At 37.8% G+C, this 21,514-nt stretch overlaps 1 protein-coding gene across 35 annotated transcripts in view; it reads left to right on the top strand.

Moving 5' to 3' along the window:
* Positions 1-21,514, top strand: part of BBX (BBX high mobility group box domain containing) — a 263,283-nt gene that overhangs the window by 102,367 nt on the left and 139,402 nt on the right. For 23 of the 35 annotated variants that reach the window (XM_070582825.1, XM_070582826.1, XM_070582830.1 and 20 more), the window contains one exon: positions 4,561-4,634. The exons of 6 other annotated variants lie outside the window; for them this stretch is intronic. The gene's annotated coding sequence lies outside the window, so the exon portion shown is untranslated. Of the gene's footprint in view, positions 1-4,560; positions 4,842-21,514 lie in introns of those variants that run through there. 6 more of the 35 variants (XM_070582831.1, XM_070582852.1, XM_070582856.1 and 3 more) reach the window with 2 other exon arrangements.

The raw sequence follows: 21,514 nt of genomic DNA, 5'->3' as shown, positions 1-21,514 counted from the left end.
TTTGGTGCCTGGCCAAAAATGCCTGTGAAATAGCTGTGGTTTAAGCTTCAACTATAGAGACAGGCAGGTGGATGATTTTAACAAAAGTGTTGTCTTTATTCCGACTTTATATTGTCATACTTTTTGTCGTAAAGTATTTTTTATACTTTCTGTACTGTCAGTGACAATATAAAGTAGGAATAAAGACAACACTTTTGTTAAAAAGCATATATATATATATACATGTTTATCTCCCCCTGCAGTTATCTTTGTCTATGTGAAGATATTTTATTTCAACAGACGATTTAACTGGAAGTCAGACTGCCAGCTGATCATTTCTAGGAAAAGCATCCTTTGGCCTGTGGCGCACCACAGTGCTGGGGTGTGGAATTCACTGGCCAAAATTGCATAACAACTCACGTGCGTTTTCAGTACTATCTTATTGTATACTGTGCCTGATGCTGCTGTTAAGGAGATTAAAGGAACATAGAGTAGAGTGGAGTCGGTGGGGGAATTCACGTACACATACGACAGGGAAGGCTTTAGTTACATCAATGAGAATGTTTTTGACCACAAATATAGTATATTACATAAAAGTAAGAGCTTGGAGTTTGTATTTAAGTTTATTTATAAAATTTGTTTTATTTGTAAACATGTAGTATATAAAAGAGTGAGTTGAAAATATAAGACTTGTATAAATGTGAATAAGTAGTTTTAAGACAGGAAAAATCTTTGAGGAGAACTTGCGTTGTAAAGTAGAGATTGGAATACACATTGTTAGGACAAGGGAGAAAGCCAGGGGAAGATTTCGTGAGAAAGTGGATATTAAGACTGTTATTTGTGACCTGGACTTGTTTTGGCTCTCGTAGGTCGTGCTGACTCTTAAATTAGAAATGCAGCCTCTTTCAAACCATAAACGTAATTGAAAATGGTCATTTTAAAATTTGCTTTCTTGGGTTCTCCATTTTGTTTTCTTCAGGTGTAAAAGCATGAGTATTCTATTTTCAGGAGGATGAGGAAAAAAATCTAATATCTTTTCTAGCAGTTTGACTGTTTCTATGGTTGTTTCTGGCTCCGTCAATGGAGAGGCATCTGTACCGTGCATTGTATCATGCCCGGCAATTTTTTTTTTCATTTGAATGTAATTGTTCTTTAGCAAATAATTGCAGTCCAGAATGACTTTTATTGAGCTTGATTGAATTAGGGTTATGTATGAAAATGAGTTAGTTAAAGCTTAATCTTTTACCCAGAGAATTGATGAAAACATCAGAAAAGCAGTCATTCATGGGGATTAAATACTCTTCCGTGTAAGTGGACAGCATGGTTGCCTTGGAGTCCCTTCTGCACTGACTAGGTGGTAGTGACATCAGGGTGCAAAACACACCGTGTTGGCATCGAAGGGGATTTTGCCATGATGTGCCTTTGAATGTTATACTGGACATTAGCACTAATTGGGAGTCTGCTCATTGTAAGAAGTGGCGCCTCACCTTTAATAAGCTTTTCAAAACATAGCACCCCAAGGGGCAATGTGTCAGCTGTGCCAGAACGCCAGTAGCTTAGGGATATTTCAGTGCTTGCTCAGGCCAGCTCTTTAAGATAGGTTTTTCAGATGCCAAGTCAGATGCCCTGTTTGTGGTAAGAGGTAAATAATAGATGTCTAATAGGTAGCTCTCCCACCGGCCATGATGAAGCTTCTCAGAGGGAATGCTGAGCTGTGCCGGCTCAGGCCTGGCCCGGTGTGCCTCCTGTGGGAGGCAGTGTCATAGGTGGGAAGCAGAGGCTTGCAAAGGGAAAGGGAACTGGTTCTTAATGCGGCTGTGGAGCTGCATCATGGGCAATCAGGACTCCAAGGCCCTATTGATGGTGAGAGTGAGAGCTGAGAGGAAGCTAAAGTGGGACGTGAACACAGACGGTGGCTCAGACGAAATCTGCGCTGGCTTTGGTCCAAGGGTGCATTCAAGGCGCCATTCTGCAGGACGTATTCACACTTGAGGCTTCTCCCCCTGCTTGCCCACCTGTCCCTCTGACACATCACACTCCGCCCATTTCCATCAATCAGATCGGAACACGTTCTGAAGTGCTTGTAACTTAAATGTGGAACAGCTTATGCTGAAACTGATTTGCTGAGGCTGCTCACGTGGCCATTTGTAATAGCCAGATACAACCTGGAGTCTCTGAGTTTGCCATCAGAGAACTCAAAAGGAGCCTGTCTCAGGCAGCACCTTCAGCCTTGAGATTGCCCTCTGCTCTGAGGCTGAGTCCCTGGCCTCTGTCTTAGTTAAGTCCAGCACAATTTATTCGTTATCCTGTGAGTTTTTAAACCCATGTTGGCCATGGCAGAGCCAGCCTCTCTCCCCTCCCTCCTCACTTTATCCATAGTTGTATCACAATTGATAAATTATTAAACAGTAATCAGAATAAGGTGTAGTTATGGTCTATTTTGGGGTATATATCTGATATAGAAACAAATCTATAAAGGTACCTGAAGATTTGTGAGAGTTTATTCTTGAGCTCTTAGAAGCTCTGTATATAGGATGTATTAGCATATTTTATTTCTCTCGTAGCATGTGCTCACTTCTTAAAAAGTAAGCAAATCTTTAAATCAAAATAAGAATTAAACCCACACTGTTAAAAATTAGTGGTGGACTCTCCTCTCCCAATTTTGGCAGTACGAATTTTATTTATTTTTTTAGTTTACAGCAATTTATTTACCTGACAATGATTTATAATTATTTATTTACTTCATGATTTTTACTCATTTATTTTAATGGTTCTTCTCTATACTGGTTTTTATGGATTTATATGAAGACAAAGTATGTGAATAAATACATGAAATAGTCTATGTGATTTTCTTAAAAAACATTTTTAATAATGTTAGTCGCCTATTTTATGATAATTAAGAGTAGACTTTTACACCATTATTGAGTCAGTTTTTGGAATTGTACGCTTCCTTAGTAAAAACATAGTCACTTAACTTAAAAGTATTCATATGTGGGCCAGCCTGGTGGTGCAGCGGTTAAGTTCACACGTTCTGCTTAGGCGGCCCAGGGTTTGCCAGTTCGGATCCTGGGTGCAGACATGGCACTGCTTGGCAAGCCATGCTGTGGTAGGCATTCCACATAAAGCAGAGGAAGATGGGCATGGATGTTAGCTCAGGGCCAGTCTTCCTCAGCAAAAAGAGGAGGATTGGCAGCAGATGTTAGCTGAGGGCTAATCTTCCTCAAAAAAAAAAAAAGGTATTCATATGTGTTCTTTGTAGTTTGTTTCAAAGATCTGGATTTATACTTTTATCCATACCCTTGTTTTAAAAAGTATGGATGAATGACTGTTATCTTGTTTGAAGCCGCATGAGACCATTTAATATTTTATTCATTCTTTCCAGCTCTTGTTTTCTTCAGTAGCGCTGGGTGACAACTGAGTCATCTGATTTGAGATAGGATTACTCACATGAATCGTCACACACGTTTGATATTGAGTGTGTGAGAGCCGGTTCTTGCATATCGCAGTGACTGATAGGGCAAAAAAACTTCAGCCAAGCCATAAAATGACTAATCGTATTGATAAAGCCGTAAGTCAGTGAGTGACACCCGATGTCTAGAGTGTGTTCTAGCCTGCTGGTGGCAAAGGGGTCTCTTGTGACGATCTGCAGGGAGCAGGAAATGGTCTGTCTTAGTTGCGTGTGACCTTAGCGTTAGTACTGAAGCACACCAGACACTAAATGAATGTGTCCCACGTAGAAACTGAAATAATTTAATTCTTAAAAATGATACACTGTAGTTGCAGGTCTGTGTTTGCAGTATTATTAATGTAAAATGTTCCTTTTCATTTGTGTGGACACCCTTATGCTGATTTTCATCCTCTGTCCTATATTTCCTTCACCACTTGTAGCTAGAAAGTAATTTTTTGGTAACGGTTTTTCTCTATTTGTGTGTCTCCCGCAATCCCCATCTATTAAAAAAAAAAAAACCTTGCTTCATGCGTTATCGTTAAAACATATAAAAGATAAATTTTAAGATATTAATACCCAAACCATAGTTTATCTGGTTGGGTTGGGCCAGTCATTTAAAATAATTTGAATTAAAAAAAAAAACAAAACTTTCCCACGTCTCTGCCTTTGAGTGTCTGCCAAGCTCAGGTGCTGGTGGCTGACTCCTTTGCCGTAGCAGGCTCCGAGTAAATAGTGCTCGTTCTCAAAAAAGAAATAAGTAAATGACTGGAATTTAGCCAAAATGTCAATTTAGCGTTATGTTTTTCCAGGGGATTTGACTGTCATTCTGCACTTGATTTTAGCCAAAAAACTGAGAAATGATTGGCTATAATTCTTTGTAACTTTAATCTTACAATTCCCATTGAATATATAATTTTAGTGACTTTTTGTTAAAGTTGACAATGAACACTTTAGGCCACTTTCTGTAAATAGTGTTGGCATAGGGGTTTTTAATAATTTGCCTGGTTTTGAGTGTTTGGCTGTTAATTTGTTTGGGGGGCGGATTATTTTGCTAAAGGACCGTAAGTGTCAACCTTGTTTGAAAGGCCTTCGTGGCTCACCATTTTAACCGCTTTGCTCTGGGTCTTTCACAGAATCCTGCTGCATCACAGAGGCTGGAAATTCTGATGTTCCATTGAAATCACAATGGAAAGCCTTGACTTGACGGGTAAGAGAGGCACTGGGGGTGCATCTGACTTACTGACCTGGCGGCGGTGAAACAGTCACAAGCTATGTGCTGGCGGAGCTGGTCTCAACTTCTTCCCGTTTGATGGGTTCACCTTCCCTGTTGATCAGGGAAGTGTGATAATTGTGTATTTTTTCTTGTCAATTTTATTATTACTATTTAAAGCGACATTGTAATCTCCATCACCCAGTAAGTTATATTTTCCTTTAAAATCATGAATTTTTAAAAATTAACTCTTTCAAAACGTTTGGTTTGTTTCTCCACAGTAATATATTGTTGGTGAAAAGTCGATTTATTTAAGTCCTGAAAATATCTAGAGGTTATACACGTAAATAAATGTTAAATTGGCCTGTTCCCCAAAAGTTGTTTTTTGTACTGCCTTTGGCTTAAACTGAAAAGTTAATCGGTATCAAAGCATTATGGCTGGTTTTGTTTTGTTTTGTCCGTATTAAAAATAATAGAGGTGTATATAGCAACGTCATGAAACTATTTTGAATATGAAAACCACCCAATGAAGAAAAAGTTGAGATTGTAAAATATATACGTGACAAATTATATCAAACTCTGAAACTCACAGATACTGTAACTCTGTCCTCCTGTACATAAGCTATTTCAAAGCTGTTTCTTTAGGAAAAAATTTTTTTAATGGTTTTAAAATGCGACACTATTTTAAGATTGATTTTAATAATGACTCCTTACATGCAGAATTTTCTCCATCTGGGAATAAAAATCTGTGAACTGATGACTTGTAAAACCAAGGAATTTGATGTAAATTAAAATGAAAAAATATAGTAAATATTGTTTAGTTGCAGTTTTCAGGACATGAACTTATTCTTTAGTTTTCTGATGAACTGAAAATTAAGCTTCAATCCTTTCTGTTTTTAAGTATTTTGGTTAGCTTATGAAATCGGTCTAGAATATCTGTCTGCCTTCTTCTTTTAGTGAGTATATGGCTGAATGTTGCTTTTATGATGCAAGCATACATATAAGGCCTGTGAACCATTCTTCTGAATGCCATTGCCTAAGATTGTACACACAGTAAAAATGTATGCAGTTTGGCTTGAGTGTGTATTTATGTGGATATTTAAACACCAACAAAATCTTAATGTCCGTGAGAAGATTGAGATTTAGTTATCATTTTCCCTCCTCTCTGTGCTGGTAAGGCAGAGTTAAGTTAGAAATACAGATTCTGGATTTAAGAATGGCAGTTAGCATACAGTTGATGGTGGTTTCACTGGATCAGCAGAATAGACTATAGAATATTGAAATATCGATAGTGAAATTTCAAATATGTTCTCAATAGCTAATCCAAAGGGGAGTTGAGCATAGTGAGTTTTAAAGAAAATTAAATTTGTGGCGGTATTTTCTTTGTTAAATTTGCTAGATCTGAATACATAAGTAGAAAGTAAAGCAGGACACTTAATCTGACGTGTTCAGAAAACTAAATCGTTAGTCACCGTTAGCATAGCAGTCTTGACTTAAGTAGCCATCTGAGCTGTGATTTCTGAATGTTAATTAGATTCTTTCACTAAAATATTGTTTATCGACTGTAACCAAAATTGACAAATTCAAATTGCTGTTAAGATTTAAGAAGCTTAATTGAAGATGGCTAATACTGTATACTTCTAGCCAAGAAATAGAAAAGATGCCATAAAAAACCAGGCGTAATTGAAACAAATCCTGGAAGGTGTTATGTGGCAAAAGGATGCCAGGGTCCACTAAATCTAGAAAACATGCCATATCACGCAGCATAGGCAAAGTTATGTTTCATTACCCAGAGTCCCCACTTCTTAGTAGTTTATAGCAGTAAAAGTTTCTCGCTCGTGTTCATGATCTTGCTGAGTCTGCTGCCACTGTGCTCCGTGTTGTCTTTGTTCCTGGACCAAAGCTGAAGGAGCAACCTCTCTGGGATGCACAAGTCTTAGACAGAAGGAGAGAGGAATGATGGTGGAACTGTGGCTCTTAAAACTGAAATGAATGAAAATTACTGCAGACTTGACCCTCTGCAGTTTGCATACAGAGGTAGAGAAGGGAATATCATTTTCATAATAATTTCTTACCTATGTATAACTGGTTACAGAACTTTAACAAATATTATCTAATTTGATTTGAAAGGGAATGAGAAAATGGGAACTTTGCTTTTTCCAATAGTAACATAATAATTTTACTGTGTAATGGTAGCCAAATGCCTCTACTTAAGATTAATTTGGGGGCAGGCCCCGTGGCCGAGTGGTTAAGTTTGTACGGTCCACTTCAGCGGCCCAGGGTTTCTCCGGTTCAGATCCTGGGTGTGGACCTAGCACCGCTCATCAGGCCATGCTGAGGTGGTGTCCCACATAGCAGAACCAGAGGCACTCACAACTAGAATATACAACTAGGTACTGGGGGGCTTTGGGGAGAAGAAGAAGAAGAAAAAAAATGATTGACAACAGATATTAGCTCAGGCGCCAATCTTTAAAAAAAAAAACAGAAAAAAGATCAATTTTAAGAATGATTATTGAGCGAAAGAATGCAGACACTGTAGGGAGGTTAACAAGTGTATCCCAGGAGTTTTCTAAAGTACTCCACCTGGGGGGCCGGCTCCGTGGCCGAGTGGTTGGGTTTGCGCGCTCCGCTGCAGCGACCCAGGGTTCGGATCCTGGAGGCGGACATGGCACCGCTCGTCAGGCCACATTGAGGCGGCATCCCACATCCCACGACTAGAATGACCTGCAACTAAGATATACAACTATGTACAGGGGGGGTTTGGGGAGATAAAGCAGAAAAAAAAAAAAGATTGGCAACAGTTGTTAGCCCATGTGCCAATCTTTAAAAAAAAAAAAAAGTACTCCACCTGGGGTCATATTCACTATACAGTGACATTGCATTATTGTCTCCTAAGCCTTCTAGAAAATCCCTAGGCATATAGAACTCCTCAGCCAATATTGGTTTGAATAATCCCACAGGTATTATAAAGCGTTGCTACCAGACCTATAATAAAAGATTGCTGCCAGACCTGTGTGGATTAAGATGATTTAAAAATCTAGGAGTGTATAAACAATGCTTAGTTTGATAGTTCGTAGTTCCTCAAGACTAGGGAAAAGGAACATTCTTAGACAGCTGTGGATGCAGAGACACTTAGGCATAATCCTAGTTCTGGCACTTTTTAATTCAAAGAGTTGGGGCAATTATTTAACCTCACTGAAACTTTGTTTTCTCATCTTAATATGGAATAATGATCTCTATCTTGTGGGGTTGTGATAATTAAATGAGGTGATTATGTCAAGTGCCTGGCACATGGGAAACACTCAAAAAATGGTAGTGTTTTTTTGCTTTCAGCTTTTAAAATATTTCATTTTACTTATTTTTATTTTTATTATGGTAACATTGGTATATAACATTATATAAATTTCAGGTGTACATCATTATATTTCGATTTCTGTGTAGATTACATCATGTTCACTACCCAAAGACTAATTACAGTCCATCAGCACATACACACGTTCCTAATCACCCCTTTTGCCCTTGTCCCTCCACCCTTCCTCTCTGGTAACCACCAATCCAATCTCTGTCTCTGTGCGATTCTTTGTTGTTGTTTTTATCTTCTACTTATGAGCGAGATCATATGGTATTTGACTTTCTCCCTCTGACTTACTTCACTTTGCATAGTACCCTCAAGGTCCATCCATGTTGTCACACATGGCTGGGTTTCATCGTTTCTTATGGTTGAGTAGTATTCCATGGTGTATAAATACCACATCATCTTTATCGTTTCGTCCCTTGATGGGTGCCTAGGTTGCTTCCAAGTCTTGGCTGTGGTGAATAATGCTGCAGTGAACATAGGGGTGCGTGTATCTTTATGCATTCGTGTTTTCATGTTCTTTGGAAAAGTACCCAGCAGTGGAACAGCTCGATCGTATGGTAGTTCTATTCTTAATTTTTCAAGGAATCTCCATACTGTTTTCCATAGTGGCTGCACCAGTTTGCATTCCCACCAGCAGTGTATGAGAGTTCCCTTCTCGCCACATCCTCTCCAATGCTTGTTTCTTGTTGTTAATTATAGCCATTCTAATGGGAGTGAGGTGATATCTCGTAGTTTTGATGTGCATTTTGAACGTCTTTTCATGTGCCTGTTGGCCATCTATATATCTTCCTTGGAGAAATGTCGTGTTCAGATCTTTTGCCCATTTTTTAATTGGGTTGTTAGTTTTTTTGTTGTTGAGATGTATGAGTTCTTTATATGTTTGGGATATTAACCCCTTATCCGATTTATGGTTTGCAAATATCTTCTCCTAATTGTTAGGTTGTCATTTCGTTTCGTTGATGTCTTCCTTTGCTGTGCAGAGCTTTTTAGTTTGATGTAGTCCCATTTGTTTACTTTTTCTATTGTTTCCCTTGCCCGGTTAGACATGGTGCTTGAAAATATGCTGCTAAGACCGATGTCGAAGAGTGTACTGCCTATCTTTTCTTCTAGAAGTTTAAAGGTTTCAGGTCTTACATTCAAGTCTTTAATTCATTTTGAGTTAATTTTTGTGTATGGTGTAAGATAATGGTCTACTTTCATTCTTTTGCATGTGGCTGTCCAGTTTTCCCAGCACCATTTATTGAAGAGACTTTCCTTTCTCCCTTTTATGTTCTTGGGTCCCTTGTTGAAAATTAGCTGTCCATAGATGTGTGGGTTTATTTCTGGGCTCTCGATTCTGTTCCATTGATCTGTGTCTTTGTTTTTGTGCCAGTACCATGCTGTTTTGGTTACTATAGCTCTGTAGTATATTTTGAAATTAAGGAGTGGCATACCTCCAGCTTTGTTCTTTTTTCTCAGGATTCCTTTGGCTATTGTGGGTCTTTTGTTGTTCCGTATAAATTTTAGGATTCTTTGTTCTATTTCCGTGAAAAATGTTGTTGGATCTTTGATAGGGATTACATTGAATCTGTAGATTGCTTTAGGAAGTATGGACATTTTAACTATGTTAATTCTTCCAATTCAAGAGCATGGAATATCTTTCCATTTCTTTATATCTTCTTCAGTTTCTTTCAACAATGTTTCATAATTTTCAGTGTACAGGTCTTTCACCTCTTTAGTTAAGTTTATTCCTAGATATTCTTTTTATTGCAATTGTAAATGGAATTGTATTCTTAATTTCTCTTTCTACTACTGTTAGTGTATAAAACGCAACTGATTTTTGTATGTTGATTTTGTATCCTGGAACTTGACTGTATTAATTTATTATTTCTGAAAGTTTTTAGTGGATTATTTAGGGTTCTAAATATAAAATCATGTCATCTACAGATAGTGACAGTTTCACTGCTTCCCTTCAAATTTGGATCCTTTTTATTTATTTTTCTTGCCTGATTGCTCTGGCTAGAACTTCCAATACTACATTAAACGAGAGTGGTGGAAGTGGGTATCCTTGTCTGGTTCCTGTTCTTAGAGGAATCACTTTCAGTTTATCTCCATTGAGAATGATACCAGCTGTGGGTTTGTCATATATGGGCTTTATTATGTTGAGGTCCTTTCCTTCTGTACCCATTTTATTTGGAGTTTTTATCATAAATGGATGCTGTATCTTGTCAAATGCTTTCTCTGCATCTGTTGAGATGATCATGTGATTTTTCTTTTTTGTTAATATGGTGGATCACGTTCATTGATTTGTGGATATTGAACCATCCCTGCATCCATGGAATAAATCCCACTTGATCATGGTGTATGATCTTTTAAATGTATTGTTTTATTTGATTTGCCAGTATTTTGTTGAGGATTTTTGTGTTGATGTTCATCAGTGATATTGGCCTGTAATTTTCTTTTTTTGTGTTGTTTGTCTGGTTTTGGTATCAGGGTAATGTTGGCTTTGTAGAATGAGTTAGGAAGCTTCCCCTCCTCTCCACTTTTTGGAAGAGTTTGAAAAGGATAGGTGTTAAGTCTTCTTTGAATGTTTGGTAGAATTCACCAGGGAAACCATCTAGTCCTGGGCTTTTATGTTTTGGGAGGTTTTTGATTACTGTTTTGATCTCCTTACTGATGATTGGACTATTCAGATTCTCTATTTCTTCTTGATTCAGTTTTGAAAGGTTGTGTGATTCTAAGAATTTCTCCATTTCTTCTAGATTATCCAATTTGTTAGTGTATAGCTTTTCATAATATTTTCTTGTAACTCTTTGTATTTCTGAGGTGTCTGTTGTAATTTCTCCTCTTTCATTTCTGATTTTATTTATTTGAGCCTTCTCTCTTTTTCTCTTGGTGAGTCTAGCTAAAAGGTTGTCAATTTTGTTTATCTTTTCAAAGAACCAGCTCTTGGTTTCATTGATTTTTTTTTCTATTCTTTTTTTTTAAATCTCTGTTTCATTTATTTCTGCTCTGATTTTTATTATTTCCTTCCTTGTGCTGATTTTAGGCTTTGTTCTTTTTCCATTTTCTTTAAGTGAATTGTTAGGTTGTTTATTTGGGATTTTTGTTGTTTGTTGAGGTGGGCCTGAAATGCTATAAACTTCCCTCTTAGAACTACTTTTGCTGCATTCCCATAGATTTTGGCATGTCATATTTCTATTTTCATTTGTCTCCAGGTACTTTTTGATTTCTCCTTTGATTTCTTCATTGACCCACTTGTTGTTCAGTAGCATTTTGTTCGTTTTGTTTAATCTCCTCATATATTGTGGCTTTTCTCATTTTCTTCCTGTAGGTGATTTCTAATTTCATACTGTTGTGGTCAGAAAAGATGCTTGGTATTATTTCAGTCTTCTTAAATTTATTGAGACTTGTTTTGTGGCCTAAAATGGTAGTTTTTAAAAAAATTAAAATGTTATCAAAGTTCAAGAATTTGAATGCACTATAAAATACCCTTAATAGACACCTTACAGTGTTTGGATGTCTAAAATGTGTTCACATATTTATAGATACCCACATACACACACACACATATACCTCTAAGAGCTTTAAAAGATTAACCTGAATGCGTAGGAACCTATGTATTCTCTTGCAGTTCTACTGAAAATTGAAAGAAGCTTCATCGTTATTGCTGAGAGATTGGGTGAATACTGTAGAAGTATTAGCTACCCTCTGATCTAATAATTTACTTCTTGCCACTGAGAATGTAGAAGTTGTAAGGAAGGCGTGACAATGGTGTAAGGACGGAGTGATGGAGTGTGGCTGTATGGCCATTACTCTGAATTATTAATGAGGTCAGCATCAAAGAAATCAAATTCTATATGATCTTGCAGCAAGTTACAAGAACAAGAGATAGTGCCACTGAAATTTTCTTTGCCATGTAGAGCAAATGCTGTTTGGTTTCAAAAGAATCAGCATTTCTATTTCAAGATTTTTACGTTACTGTTTTTCAGTGATAGTTATTATTTAGACTCCATTAAGGACTTCTCTGTGAACGTTGTCCCCTGACATTCTCAGAATCGAGCACAACGTAGTGATATCTCTTATGGTTCAAAGCTGTATGCTATTTCTAAAATGAAGTCATCAGTAAAATTTAATCCGTTTAATTTAGAATAATGCAAGTGTATGAAAGTGATTTTTGTGGCTGAATTATTCTTCAAATTGTTCCAAGCTCTTCTCTTTATAAATGGATCATCTTTGTAACTATCAGTTTCTCATTCAGCTGCATTATCAGTAGAGTAAAACTACTTCAAAAATATTAGCTGTTCATTTTCAGAGAGTATATAGTCTTCTTGGGCTGCCGTAACGGAATACCACAGATCAAGTGGCTTAAACAACAGATATTTATTTTTTCACAGTTCTGGACGCTGAGGCCCGTGATCAGAGTGCTGGCAAATTCTGCTTCTGGTTACATGTCTCTTCCTGGTTTGTAGACATCTGCCTTCTGCTGTGGCCTCACATGGCCTTTTCTCTGTGTGTGTGTGTGTGTGTGTGTGTGTAGAGAGCGAGCTCTGATGTCTCTTCCTCTTCTTAGAAGGACACCAGTTCTGTCAGATAATGGCCCCTCCCTTCTGACCTTACTTGCCCCTTAGGGCCTGTCTCCCCAATACCATCATTCGCATTGGAGTTTAGGGCTTCAGCATGTGAATTTGAGGGCTGTCACTTCAGTCCATAACAGAGGTAATTGTTTTTCTGTACTAAAGAGTGAAGTGAAATATAAAAAAAAATACTTTCTATAAATCTATAAACAAGCAAACCTTGTTTATTATAGTCATCTAAGATTCTAAAAATATCTTTGGATCTTTGAAGTGGGAGACATTTGAAATTACTGAATTCATAGTTTTTCCACTTTGAAGTCAGTAGGCATGAAAATGAGTTTCTTACAAGTGAAGGAATCAAGTCTAAGAACTTGAAAATCAGAGTGATTTGTATAATGGCGGAATTTGTAACAATTTATTTCCACGTGTATTCGTTGGTTCTAGGAATAGAATGTGTTTGAAAATTAGGTTGAGAAATATGACAGTTACTCTTTTGGGTTATATCTGTTTCTGCCTACTATAAGCTGTCAAGTCAATTCACGTTTCCAAGGCAGTATTCTTTTACTTTGTGAATCAGTTGTGGATTCGGAGGGAAATGGTGTATACTTAAGATTTTGGTAAACAGAAAGAAAAGATTGTATATTTGAAATAATGCAAACAGAAGTCACGCAATCTTAAATCTGTTATATCAGCCTATTTATTGTCCTGGCTCCTTCTCTTCCCCCCCCCCTTTTTTTTTTCTTTAAATCCCTTTTTCCCTTATTTCCTCTGATATCAGCTCTTAAGATAGGTAGGTTGTTTGGATTTCTTAAGTAATAGTCTAAATGCGATTCCATGCGTGTCTGTATAGTACTTCTTTCCACTATACAGTAGTATACCTTTTCTTTTGGGGAAGTGAGTTGATGCGTATTTGGGATTAGCAATGGGTAAATAGTGCATATACTCGTTGGATATTGATGTAGACTCAGTTAACTCTCTTAGTTTTATCTTTGAACAACTCTTTCTTATGTGGTGTGTTCCATGTCACTAGAATAATTTGTTTCTAGTTATTTGATATCTATCTAAAAGAGAAAATATAATTAAAAGGAAATAAAACTTTGAGACAAACACTTTTGTCTAAAAATAATTTTAAATTGATTTGTAGAATTTGTCATCTCCTGTTGCGTGTTTATAGACTGAAGGATAAGCTATAGAGCAGTGATCTAATTTTGTGGATGTCAGTTTAATTACTGAAAGGTATTTTAACTCTTCCATCTCCTTTGAGTTCAGTTTCCCCATAAAGCTCTTTACAGAACGACTCAAACTCAAATGCCTTATATATAATAAATTTTAGCAGAGTATTTCTTCTCAACAGTAGGATCAATCTACTGATGTGAAATCTACTAGTTAAGGACAGTACAAATAAATCCAGGCATGACTTCATCTCATGCATTACTACTCCTATGAAAGGTGATGGATAAGTTATTTATTTATTTATTTTTTTAAAGATTTTATTTTTTCCTTTTTCTCCCCAAAGCCCCCCGGTACATAGTTGTGTATTCTTCGTTGTGGGTTCTTCTAGTTGTGGCATGTGGGACGCTGCCTCAGCGTGGTCTGATGAGCAGTGCCATGTCCGCGCCCAGGATTCGAACCAACGAAACACTGGGCCGCCTGCAGCAGAGCGCGCGAACTTAACCACTCGGCCACGGGGCCAGCCCCGATAAGTTATTTTTTAAATAAATTTTTCAAGTTATTTACACTGAAAGGAAGAAAAATAACAGTTCACTCATTTCTCTCACCCCCACCCCCCCAGTATTTTTATACTGGCGTCTGTATTCGCTCTGATCTCTATTATAGAGAAGTGTGTTTCCACAGGAAAATAAACAGATCTAATGGGCAAAATTTCTCATAATGTTTTTCACAGAATTTTTTCGTATAACCCCTTCAAGAAGCTGAGGGACCGAAGTTTACACTAGAGAGTCTGTTTTGTTCGTGGCTTTATCCCCCAAACCCAGACACAGTGTCTGGCACGTGGAAGCTGCTAAGTACACATTTGGTGAAGGAGTGTTATAGGAGTTCCTATTTCATTAATCCTGTATTCCATCGAACGTGGTGTTGAGCCTCCCCTGGTCTACCTGGAGATAATTATTTTTCCCAGACTGAGTTCAGGGAGAGGAGTGTCTTCAAAAATAGAAGTCTGTCTGTGCCTTTAAGTTTTCAGTTAGTCTTATAATCAATAAATGTTAGCAGGCCTTAGAATGAGCAGCAAAAAATTTCTGGGGACCTGTCAGCTCATTTGTAGTGTCCACTGAATTGGGGAGGGTTTATTAAGACTTGTAAGCCTTCTGCCAAGTGCTTCTTCAACACGCCATCAGTGGAGTGCCCTGTGAGTGGAGCAGGTGTGGAGGCTGTGAGATTTAAGGTGGGCAAATTGGCTCAGGCTGGGCTTAAAGAGATACTGTATGGCACCTAGGCTCAGGTAATAGGTGCCAGAAATGTTGACTAAAGTCCACTTTTAGGTGTTTTATTTTAGGGGTGGGTATTTTTAGGATATTTATCTATGAAGATGGTAGGATAAGAACATGGTCTTTTGGTATTATGTTGACTTTAATAACCTGATGAGTTTAATTTGCAATTGTTCTGCCTCTGCCATGGTTATATTACTCATCTTAAAAAGCAGATGCTTGGGCCTGGCCCCATTGCCTAGTGTTTATCTTTGTCATGCTCTGCTTCAGCGGCCCAGGTTTGCAGGTTTGGATCCCAGGTGCAGACCTACACCACTCATCAGCCGTGCTGTGGCAGTGACCCACATATGAAATAGAGGAAGATTGGCACAAATGTTAGCTTAGGGCTAATCTTCCTCAAGCAAAAAAGGAAAAAAAAAAAAGGGAGGAAGATTGGCAACAGATTTTAGCTCAGGGCTAAACTTCCTCAGCAAAAACAAACAAAAACAAAAACAGAGCTGCATTATATAATTTAGTGTTCCTTAACATTTACTGTAAGACCGTTTATTACCAAGTGTCTCTCCATGGCAGAAGGATTCCACTTCAGGTAATGTTTTCAGGTACTAAACATTACCCTAGGCACTTAGAGTGCACGGGCTTCTTGAGAGAACCAGCCAGGTGGGGAGCAACTGGCTTCTGAACAAGGCTTAAATAGTAAAAAGCTACCATTTATGTGGTGAACACTGTCCTAAGCGTTTTCAGTTGTGCCACACTAATTACAATGAAGAATTGCCAGATTACAGAGACGTGAAACCTGCAAAATGTGAGGCGCATCCATGTGCAGAGTACTATGTGCCCCTCTGTCTGTCCAGGCACCGCCCATTGGACACGCACATGAAACTCTCTGTGCCCCCAGTACAGCTTTTGAATACCTGCTATGATTTCATCATGGTTGGAGTTACCCAATCATCAAATAGGTGTATTATCTTATACAAGAGACAACAGAGAAAAGTTTGAAATCAGCAGCCACTGTCAGTCAATCCCCTTTTTAAACCCCAAACCTCTTGCTATAGCCGTCATTTTGCCCTGCTGTTAGATGGAGCATACAGCTCATCCCTAATTCATTTGGTGAAGTGAATACGTAAGTGGATGATAAGGTTTTCAGGTATGAAAGTTTCGTTGTTCTGTTAAAATGATGGGTGTTGCCTTTATTATTCAGCAAGAGTTTCACTCTGTAGAGACCATAAGATAAATTTTTGTAATAAGGCTACTGTAATATGTCTTGTTGATGGTAAAGATGTCCCAGTTATGTCTCTTTTTGTGAGTTTTTACTTAATCATCAAAAGCATAGAATTTTTTACCTATTATTTCTATTGTAACGAAGTATTTTATACATTTGAGTTTATAATGTGCCTGTGAAAAAAATAGCTGAGAACTTTTTCTTCCTAATGCTTACAAGCATCCATATTCTTGCCTCTAGATTGTCAGCTGCATAATGCTCACTATTGCTGAAGATTAGGATGGATAGGCAGAGACTTTAAGGTTTCCTTATAGAAGACAGATTTAAATGGATCACTGGGTTTTTTGGGCTGGAGCTTGATCTCAGAAGCATGGGCTGTGGAGTCAGATGGACCCAAGACGAGACTGAATCTAACTCAGCTGTTTTGCTGTGACTGGGATGTGGGACAGTTACTTAGCTTCATCTGTGAAATGGGATGAATCCCCGCCATGTAAGGTTGTTACAAGGATTAAAAGTGTTGGAGGGTGCAGTGCCAGCCCAGCGCATGGCAAGGTTCTTAAGAAAAGAAAATGTGTTTGTTCTCAATATGGACAGTAGGTCAAAAGTGGCATTTGACTTTTTGGCTGCTTAACTGTTCCTTGAAATTGACTATCAAGCATGTTATCATCTCCAGCCCTGGTGGTCTAGTGGTTAAGGTTCAGTGCTCTCACCCCCTCGGCCTGAGTCCCTTTCCTGGTCAGGGAACCACACCAGTCGTCTCTTGGTTGTCACACTGTGGCAGTTCCATGTTGCTATGATGCTGAAAGCTCTGCCATCGGTATTTCAAATACCAGCAGGCTCACCCACGGTGGACAGGTTTCAGCAGAGCTTCCAGACTAAGACACGCTAGGAAAAAGGACCTGGCCACCCACCTCCAAAAAAATTGGCTGTGAAAACCCTCTTGAGTAGCAGCAGAGCATTGTCTGGTAGAGCGCCAGAAGGTGAGAGGATAGCACTCAAAGACTGGCCAGGGTTCCGCTCTGCTGTCCACAGCGTCGCTAGAAGTCAGGTGGACTCTCTGGCACTAACAACAAATTGTCTCCATTCACGACAAGGGAGCTGTCCGGCTTCCAATTGCACATGTTTATTATGTTGGAAGTCTTCATTGAGTACAGGGTAAACCTTCTTTAAATCATTAGGAAAGAATAACATTTACTCTTTATGTTGTTAGATATCTTAAAATATTTTCTACACAACCCTAATGTTAGAAGTTGGATTTTAATTATGCTTTCTCCAATTAATTTTGAAATTATATTAAAGTCCAATCCAAGCTCAAATATATAAAAGTATTAGGTAAGCCACCTGTCCTTCAGTGGGTTATAGTTATTTTAGGAATATTATAATTTTATACTATTGGTATTAACAAAATTAGCGCCCCAAACAAGTAACTTATTTAAGCATAACAGTAAATTTTTATAATCTATATAATTTTCTTCAAAGACTATTATCTTAACAAAATAAGAAGCTGTATTATGAATTGTTAACGAATTTTAAAGTATGAGGGCTATTTTTGAAAATTATCTCAACCTGATAACCATAAAAAATTTTAAAAAATTTAAACTAATTCAGTCATGACTTGACTTTGCTAGTTTATTCATAAACTGGGAAAGAAAAGCAAAATTTTTCTTCATTTTAGGTCCGTGGTTTAGCATTTCACAATTAATTGATCCAAGAGAAGAAAGTATTTTTCTGCATCTGCAGAAAGTATTACCTCTGTGAAAATAGTTACTCTAGTAATTTTCATGCCCATCAGCATGAACTAACACAGGTTGGTTTTTTGTCCCTGGTTTCAGTAACTTTTATTGTCAGTTTTGAATATCTCTCTATAATTAATTTGTCTAAGCTTGTTTTGAAGATAATTTAGTACCCTCTATGAAAATCCCTTGGTGCCTTCTGGAAGCTGCTCTGCAAGTGAGCATGTATGTGTTAGGTATTTGTGGTCTTTTTGTAACAGTTTTAAAGCCTTGTCTTAGTTGAATTTGTGAACATTCTAACCTTGACAGCCATGGATTTTATAGACTTTAGTTATGTACTTTTTCAATTATTAGCATATATTGGAATTCGGAACCTTTCCGGCCCATCCGTGAGTGTTTGTACTCTCTCCAGCTCTTTGCTGTTCATTTTTAGAACCTGAACTGCCTTACAGGAAAGATGTTTTGTTTAAAGGTAAAGTAATATACTTTGTGTTCCTCTATTTATTTATCTAATAAATCGTTACTAGCATACGTGCAATGTGTTAGACATTGTCAGGGTCATGATAAGATAATAGAAGCAAATTCTAATTAGGCAGAAAAAAGGTAGATGAATAAACCTCATTAAGAATTCTAAGGAAGATGGTAAATCCCAGGTAGGAGCATCAAGGCAGTCTGCACAGAGGGGGACATACAGGAGAAGATGAACAGACCCCTTTGCCACTTGGAGGGGATGTATGTAGGGGAAATGGGAAACTGGAGAGGTAAAGCAGTGTAAGAGGGCCTTGAATGTCAAGATGACTTGGCTTTTTTTTTTTCCCTTAAAGACAGATAAACCACTGAAAATTTTTTGAGCAGATGATATAAATAGGATGGATCTGAAGGGCAAAGAGGTAGGCATTGGAAAGACTGGTTTTGGGTTTCAGGGTTGAAACCTCAAACTTAAGGAAGAAGAAATTCATTAGCACGTCCTAGGGAAGAAGAAATTTGTTCTAATAGGATTTGAGAGTTGTACATGGGACCACTGTGGGAAATAGTATGAAATTTACCCTGTCTGGATGTAGCTTAAAATATTTTGGACTGAGGTGTCTAGCTCACAAAATCAAATAAGTCTTTTCCCAATTCATGGGGCAACAATTAATACATAACTCATTTTTAAGGATTCCTTCAATGAAGATTTTCTCAAATGCTTGACCCTACTACTGTGTAGCCTGTGTGTATCTGTGACTGTGTATTTAGTGATTGTAAATTTAGCTTTTGCTCTGTTTCTCAAAGAATACGAATCCTGTCCTGTCACCAGAACCAAAATACTGATGCAATAGACTGAGCTTGTGTTGAGGTGTAAAAGGGGGTCATGAGAGGGAGCAAAGCAGAGGGGGTGTTGAAAAGGAGGTCAAAGATAGGTTTTTAATTTAAGTGTGGGTGTCCAGATAATACTCCTCCTGGAAGTAGAGAGAGTAGTAGAAACTGATTTGTCGGGGAGGGTGAAGTCTGGGATGGAATGGATTTGAAACACAGAGGATATCCATGCGATAATGTTTAGGATAGAGTTAGAAATTTGAGATAATTTTGGAGGAGATTCAGGCTGAAGATAGGTATAGCTTAAGAGAGAGGTAGAGCTGACACTTTGAGAAGTGGTGAAAGTAGAAAATATGCTTAAGACAGAACTTTTGAAAACAGTTATTGTTTGTTAAGAGAAGGCTAAAGGAAAGAAAATCAATCAATCAGATCTGTGGTGGGAAAAGCAATATAGTGCCGAGGGAGGTGGGAAGGAGTTTTCAACAAAAATACTGAAAAAATACAGAGATTTCTAAATGCCTAAAAAGGTTTTTGGGTTAGGTGATCCAGGTCCTGTGGAGAAAGCAGATTTTGTAGAGTGGTCAAGGCAGAGAGCCCTGCTGTATAACGTTTCCAGTGTTCTCCCTTTCATTGCCAAGTTCTTGCTTCGCCTTTTAGCTGAAACTGTGTTGAGCCACTGTTTTCGTGGAGTGATCTACAATGATTTATAAATCTGTTCCTTGGGAGCCCAGAACTCATCTTCTATAAATGTAGTTTTAATATTCCTCTCTTTAAATATATCACCTTAGACTATTTCAAATCAAAACTTATCCAGGTGCTAATATCATTTCCTCTAAGGCACTGAAGTGACTTTCTTTAAATATCCTCAGCAAACTGACTTCCTAAATGCCTCACCCGGAGGACTTACATTTATTATAATTGGTGTTACAGAGGGATGATTAATGAATTCCCCGTCACTGCCAGCTCTTCTTTAAACTAAGTACAGCGATCCTTTAAATAAGGCCTGCTGTTTGAATAAAGATCCCCGGAAAGCTCTTTGGAGTTGTAGGGCCAAAGTTTTTAACTGAGAAACTGAATGGAATTCTTTGACTTTTCCAAATAAATTGTGTAAAAGTACAAATACAGAGTGGAATAGATGATAGTGAATTTTTATTCTTTGGTTTGCAGTCCTTAAGTGTACCATCCCTAAGAAAAGAAATTGGGTCTCTTTCTTCATTGTGTCCATGCCACATGCTGTGTCTTAAAAGTTCACCGGCACTCTGCTCACTGCTCAGAGGATGAAAAAGCAGCCGTCGTCTGTATTAAAAAAAATTCTAAGGATTGCCCAGAAAGCAATTAAAAAAATAAATAAAAGCATACAGTTAGCAAAACCTAACCAGTCACTAGAGGGCAGCACTATACTTTCGGCCTTATTTGAGAAACCCTAGTTTAAAAATTGTTGAACGTGGAAAAATATGTTGACGCACAATTGAATAGAAATTTCTTTGTATTATTATCTTGTCTTGCTATGAAATCCAATAACATGCTTACACTTGTATCAAAGGAGATTTCTGGCAATTACACTGATTGCTTCCAAAAGGGCATGCTTGTTTAGAAGAGTATAGATATCCCTCAAGAGAAAATGCTAATGCTCACAAAGAGCGGTGCGTGAAGTTGCTCCTACCCTATCCAGTACCCTGAAATTGACTCGCAGTGTAGGCGGCAGGTGACACATTAGGAGAGAAGAAGTTAGAGACAGGTTTACTAGTATTTAGATCTCAGAATTCATTGAGATGTGTGCATCTTTTGATCTTTCTGCTGAAATTTGTTGATTCATTAACACTTTGAAATGACAGAGTTGTAAGAGCAATGAACTAACGCCAGCTCCTTTTTTAAATGTTAAAATTTTAAGTGGCTGTCCACTAAGTTTTGTTTCTGTTTGAAATTTTCTATCATTCTATTTTCATTTCGATTTCTTTTTTTCTGATAGATTTTTACACTGATGGAGCCCTGAGGTAAAGTGTCCTAGTGAGGAACCTGAATAGTTCACTGTCTCAAAAGATAGAAAATTTTATGCTGAATGTATAGTTTGAATTTTATTTTACAAAAACGGTTTGGATTTGTATGTGATTTATTTCCAATAGAGAATATAGGGTAACAGAAAAAGCACTAGATTTTGGAATCGGAAGATTTGGGGGCCCAGTTACCTGATCTTGCCTGTGACCTTGGGCAAGTTACATTACCTCTCTGAAGTAACCATTTTTTCAACTGGAGAATTAGAAAAATATTTCT

Source organism: Equus przewalskii, chromosome 18, assembly GCF_037783145.1.
Source record: "Equus przewalskii isolate Varuska chromosome 18, EquPr2, whole genome shotgun sequence".
Taxonomy (NCBI): domain Eukaryota; kingdom Metazoa; phylum Chordata; class Mammalia; order Perissodactyla; family Equidae; genus Equus; species Equus przewalskii.
This window is presented reverse-complemented; position numbering and strand designations above follow the sequence as displayed.